The sequence below is a fragment of the Enhydra lutris genome, unplaced genomic scaffold (assembly GCF_002288905.1).
Source record: "Enhydra lutris kenyoni isolate GAN:26980312 unplaced genomic scaffold, ASM228890v2 scaffoldscaffold9, whole genome shotgun sequence".
Classification (NCBI taxonomy): domain Eukaryota; kingdom Metazoa; phylum Chordata; class Mammalia; order Carnivora; family Mustelidae; genus Enhydra; species Enhydra lutris.
The window spans coordinates 60,416,303-60,422,926 of NW_019154093.1; the positions used below are offsets into that span (position 1 = coordinate 60,416,303).

At 42.8% G+C, this 6,624-nt stretch overlaps 1 pseudogene; it reads right to left on the reverse strand.

Annotated features, from left to right (window-relative positions):
* Positions 1-2,100: 2,100 nt before the first annotated feature.
* LOC111142926 lies at positions 2,101-6,119 on the reverse strand (annotated as a pseudogene).
* Positions 6,120-6,624: the final 505 nt, after the last annotated feature.

The following is a 6,624-nucleotide window of genomic DNA, read 5'->3' on the forward strand; positions in this document are numbered from 1 at the left end:
CAATCTTGAGAAAGACCTGCCTCAGATATGACCCTTCAAATGTCCCAGACAGAGGGAAGTTGCTTTCTTCTATAAAGGTCAAGAGCTAGTGGATAGAGAGCTGGTACCAGTTGCCAGTATGGAAAAAGGCAGTCCAGTTCATTTACTTTAGATCGTGAGAAGCTGGTTCTATTCTAATGGACTGACATTGGAGGTGACACCCTATATTCCTTCTGGTAGGGTTTGCACCATTTAGAAAGTTAATAAAAGTATGTAAAATCCTGGGCTGCCTGGCTGACTCTGTCAGTGAAATGTGTGACTATTGATCTTGGGGGGTTGTGAATTTGAGCCCCATGTTGGGTGTGTAGAGATTACCTAAAAAGTCAAGTCTTAGGGGAAAAGAAAGACTATAAAATCCTAACAGAAGAACGAAGTACAAATATGTAATCAAGCTTATTAAATACTCCACAAAGAGGAGGATACCAAAGTGATAGGACTAAGTATACCTCCAAGCAGAGTTAACCACGGGTCACATTTTATTCAGATTTGGTGTAGCCTAGAGTCAGGACACAACAGAGGGAGACAAGGAAAAGACCTTGAGCAAGTAGAGGAGCTTTGATTCATTTTTTTAGATTTTGATTAAAGGAAAAAAAAAAAAACCTTGGAAATGGATGTTCAGTGCTTTTCATTGAAATTATAGTCAAAGCTGCCTTGTCTCCACTGTAGCACTTCTAAAAGTGATTCCTCTGAATAACCCCTCCAGCCTGTGGTCATTTCCAACCACAGGCAGACACTGTGATTGAAGGTATCTATGTATGTAAACAGGTGAGCAGCTGTGAATAAAATTTAGTGAATTTAGAATTCTGTGTCTATGGTGATTTTTTGAAATCTTCTTATTTGAAATCTAGCTTAAGGAAGAAAAAGACTATTGGTAGTTTAATTGAAAACATTCAGGACTGAGGAATTTGTGGAATTTGCCCTAAAACATTCTTTTCAATAATTTAGTTGTACTGCAAGCAGTTTAAGCAAAACTATTTGGACTTAGTGTTTTAGGAAGTTATGCCCTCCACAGAGAAGAATCTGATCATTGTGATGCCATCTTAGCCATTTTCCTGATGAGAGGGAATCAATTACTGCTTGACCCAGGGGGAGAACTTACCCAGGTAGTTAAATTCTTTGCTCGCAGTAAGAATGGGGTGAAATAACCTTTAAGTTAAGAAATTTGCAGTCAAATGCTCTACCACTGAACTATACCCCCTAAGTTAAGAAATTTGGAACAAATAGGGGAGCTGATGCAATATCTGGGACAAAGGTGAGCCTAAGATTCAGAGAAAAGACATAACTGTTTACACATAGTAATGGAGCAATCTTGCCTATGGGAAAGGAGGGAACAGTCTGATGCAACAGAAGTATCAAAAATGCTTAATCTGGTCTCTAATACAAAGTAAACATTATCTTTTCCAGAAATAAAGGCAGAGCTTGAGAACAGCTTTTCCTCCACACTTTCTAGTCCTATTCTTAACTGGAATAGTATTTGATTATTGTCCACAACTTATTTGTTTTATATTTACGATTTTTTTTTTAAAAGGGGCGTGCCTGACTGACTCATTTGGAGGAGCATGTGACTCAATCTCGGGGTTGGGAATTCGAGCCCTACGTTGGGTGGAGAGATTACTTAAATAAGCATACTCAAAAATAAATAAATATTAAAAAGCCACGGAGTTTTAAAATTCATCAAAATACAACCAGTCTTACACTTTATCTATTTCTTTCGCCCCTGACCACAGATGTACGTATCAATTTAGATACAGTTTTAAGTGTTAATCCTTTTACTAAAAAATCATAAGTATCTTCTCTAAGTTACTACAGTCTCGTAAATAATATACTTACAAAATTAAGTTTACTGGTGGTTTCCCTTATAAAAGATGTTACTTTGTCATTCTAAGAAATTTACAATTCAGAAAAGTCAAAAATTAGAAGAAAAAAACACCTATAGTCTCACCACATATAAATTCACTCACTATCTGTATTTTGGAATCATTATTACAATATTTAATCACTGAGTAATTTTTAATATTTTTCAGTGTCTACAATTTTATTTTAATATAATCTAAACAGATATCATTTAGAAAATACCAAGAAAAATTTATATGTAAGAGTTGATGTTCTGGGGTGCCTGCGTGGCTCAGTGGATTAAGCCTCTGCCTTCAGCTCAGGTCATGATCTCAGGATCCTGGGATCCAGCCCCACCAAGCTCTCTGCGCAGCATGGAGCCTGCTCCCCCGCCCCCACCCCGCCTGCCTCTCTGCCTATTTGTGATCTGTCAAATAAATAAAATCCTTTAAAAAAAAAAAGTTGATATTATTGCATTTGGGTAAAGCTGGCAAGTTCCTTCTACTAGCATAGTTCCAGAAACACCTCGGAGGAAACTTAATATATTGGAATGGATGTTGTGGCATTTAGCCCCCAGTTTGATAGCTCTGACGGACAACTAAAATTGTCAATGTTTGGTACTAGATGTAAAGCTTCATCTGTTACTCTGCAACCTTTAAGACTTTTTATGCATCTTATATCTAAAATTTTTTTTTAAGATTTTATTCATTTATTTAACAGACAGAGATCACAAGTTGGCAGAGAGGCAGAGAGAGAGGAGGAAGCAGGCTTCCCGCCAAGCAGATAGGCGGATGCGGGACTCGAATCCAGGACCCTGTGATCATGACCTGAGTGGAAGGCAGAGGCCCAACACACTGAGCCACCCAGGTGCCCTCTTATATCTAAATTCTTAAGCAGTCTGTCATCTCATAAATCCAAGTCTTCTGGAAGAGTCTGCTGTGCCAGACTGGCAAACAAAATATCAGTCTCTAGCTCATCAAAACGCAGTTTGACGCCTCTTCAACAGCCTTTGATATGTATCCCTAATCTGTAGGATCTAAATGTGAAAATTGTTCCTCCAACATTTTCAATTACAGATTGTGGAAGATTTTTGCTTTCACGGATTTCTCGGATCCACTCTTTTACCAGGTTATTTAATTTTCCCCAAATTAAAATCCTGCGCTGCAGTTCGTTTTCCTCTTCAAAAACCCCAAAGGGTTGCAGAGTCTCAGTTGGTATCTGTGTTAGTAGGCAGTGTCCTTGAGGGCTGCTAAGCTGATCCGAGAGGTAAGGTCATAGTGCTTCTGTGGCTTCTGTGTTTGCTGTGATCCCTGCTCTTTAATTGGAAGCAGCAAGGTGTCCTCAGCGGGCACCGCCCAGTCACTTCTCCGCCCCCCGCGCCAGGCCCTCCTGCTGCTGATCCATTGAGGCTCGTGGGTGGAGGCGGGGCGCCGAGGGCCACAGCCCTGAGTCCAACCCCCTTCCCTCCGCCCCCCCCCCCCCGCCCCAACACCGCTCCCACGGCTTTCAGCCCTTCTTCTCCTTCCCCTTCGTCCTAACGTGGCCCCGCGAGTTTTTTTTTTAATTGGTATATATTTGCATATTTATATATAATTATGTATATATTTCATTATAATAGATGATTGTGTTGAGATTCCTGGAGGGAAGTAGGGCCTGAGGGGGGTGGTAGACTTGGTTTGTGATGGTGTTTAGTGCTGCTCTAAAATCTTTCTCCTTGGAAGCTTATGATAGAATTCTATTTCTCCACCCTCTTGAAGTCAACCGTAACTTTACCTAATGGGATAGGAGCAGGAATGGCGTGTGTCTGTTGCTAGTAAGCCGGAATACTGAAAATTTCCCGGGCTTCTTTCCTCCTGCCTGATGTGGAAAGTACCAGACGGTGGAAGTTGCATCAGTCTGAGTCTTTGTGTAAGGAGGAGGCAGAACAGAAAGAGCAGGAACCTCGAAAAGGTGATTAAAGAAAGTTTAATGAGATTACTAGGTACAGCGGTGTGACAAGATATAGGGAAATTGTAGAAGCTAGAGGCATACCACAGGGCTAGCTACAGGAGGACACCTACTGTCTCTGCACTGGAGAGGGCAAGAAGAGGGAGGGATGGCTGAAACCAGTGAGAGTACAGTAGGAGGAGAGAGCTGTGGCCTTTGGTGTCAGAATGCATAAGCTGTCACCTCGCCAAGAGGCGATCAGGGGGATCAACCCAACAGTGTTTCTCTGCCCTCCCATTTTCCAGTCTCCTGCCAGTCCTTCCCATTGGCTAAACCCAGCTGGAAACCTGGTTAATGCTGTGGATGAAAGTTGGGATCTGAGGGCACAGAGCAGAGTGTGAAAAGATGGTGAATGGGTCCGAAAGAGCAAATGAAGGCTCTGTTCTTAGTCAACCCTCCCTCCTTTTTCCCCTCAGTGTCCACTATGATTCCTTTTTTTTTTTCTTCCAGGTGAAAAATTCTTTTCCCAGCAAACAGGTTACACACCCAAAGTCCCATCAGCTGGTATAGCCTCCCCAGGTGTTATCAATTAAGTCATTTTCACACCTGAAACCTAAGACATTAACCACCACCAGTGCTCTCCACTGTGGATCTTTTAAAAAGAAGAAAGAGAGATAGTGAAGTAGTGTAAAACACTGTTGCCACTGTCTAACACGGACAATATCCAGCACAGTATGGCCCTCTGGCCCCTTAACGTCAATGTGATTCATTAACTTGTGTGCTTTGATGATTAGACAATTGGAGCTCCCTGGAAGAAAATGGTTTGCAGGTGAAAATGGGGCCAAGAAAGAATTGGATACTAGGGTAGCAAGAACAGAATGACAAACCAGGAGCTTCTGAGCTGAGTTGTCTTTATCATCAGGATCCAATTATAAAGGCCACAGTCCTGATCAGCAAACTGTAGCCCATCTTTAGAGGGACATAGGATCCAGAGAAGGGACTTAAGTAAAAAGGAGGTGAGGTGGTGGTTAACAGGCTACCAAGCTGGTCTTCGGGGTGGGGGTAGGGAATACTAATTCTATCTGGTAATAGCCCAGAAGTTTGAGGAGACAAGCCTCTTCCAGCAGGGTTAGATAGACAGAAAGCAGCCCAATGCTCCTGCAACACATTGTCATTCCATAAATATTGAGCATTATTTTGGGTCATGTATCATCTTGAAAACTGGAGGTATGATGTTAAAAAATAGGGAAGAAAATCCTTGTCTTTATGGAGCTTGGGTAGAAGTGAGGAAGGCAGAAGTCAGATACACTCATTCAAATGGTTCATTCACTAATAATACAGAAAACATGCCATGGAGAACTCTGTGCCAATATCCAAGCACACGCTGGGGCCCTACCTAGTCCGGAGAGTAGGGAAAGACCTTTCAGGGAGACGAATGTATCTGAATGTGTCCCAAGATCATTAGCGGCCAGTTGTGAGAGCACTGGACCATTTCCAGACACCACCCCATCTTGGTGAAAGGCCTCCCCATAACTAACCCACAAGCCTTGACTCTGCCAAGCTGCAGGCCTGCACAGGACAGAGCCAGATGGAAGACTGACCCTGGAAGAGTCCAAAAGAGACATAGCTGGGAATGGTTACACGCGGTGGCTCCAATTCCATTTCCTCCATGAGTCTAATATTTTACTCTATGTGTGTGTATGGTGGTGGGGAGCGGGGTGATGGAGGGACACTTTTCTGTCTCTGTCTCCACTGCTATTTCCTTGTCTGCTCCAATTTTGGGTCTATAAACCATTAAAAGTGAATCTCAGGTACTTGAGGCAAATGCTAAACTTTCTCACGTCATTCCTGCCTCTTTCTCTTTGTGGTTCCTGTGTCTGCTCAGATTTCATTCATTTTGTGTGGTGGCTCAGAACTCTGAAGCCCTATGAACCTAGGTCCCGGTGCTGGCTTCCCCAGTCACCAGCTGTGAGACCTGAGGCAAGTTCCTTTCTGTCCCTTAGCTTCAATTTCCCTGGCTATAAACAGAGGCTAATAACAAAATCTCCCTCACAAGGCTAGTGTGGGAACAGAATGGGATATGCCACTAGTTGTTATTCAGTTTTTCCACTCAGACCTGGCAGCAAAATCTAGATCCCAAACTTTGCCACTCATCCTCCACCAGGACACTAACTGCAGTTACCCTCAGGGCTGCTTCCCATAAACACCTCATCTAGTGCTGGGCTGTAGGATGCCATGACAGGTTTGGCCAGGAAGTCCACGCCCCTGGGGCTATCAGGCAGCTCCTCCTCATCGTTCTTCTCCTCTCCATTCCTTCTCATGCCTTAAATGGTTCCTAATATGGATATAAATTTTTGTGTGGTTCTCCCCATATGTATGGAACAATTTTATGTAAACTCTTCTTAATTTAAAAGTCACACAAACAGGGGCGCCTGGGTGGCTCAGTGGGTTAAGCCTCTGCCCTCAGCTCAGGTCATGATCCCAGGTTCCTGGGATCGAGCCCCGCATCGGGCTCTCTGCTCACCTGGGAGCCTGCTTCCTCCTCTCTCTCTGCCTGCCTCTCTGTCTACTTGTGATCTCTCTCTCTGTCGAATAAATAAATAAAATATTAAAAAAAAAAGTCACACAAACATAATATCATACCTTTCTATATCTGGGAAAAAAAAAAAAAAAAGCTAACAACTGAAATGGCATTAAGTTGCTTTGTACTAATGCTAATGTTTTCTATGGGTCTATGGGCCTGGATAGGAATGAAACGGTTCCCCAGCCTGGGACTAGATGATCTCCTGAGGTTCTTTTAGAGATATGAAAAGCAAACTAATGACA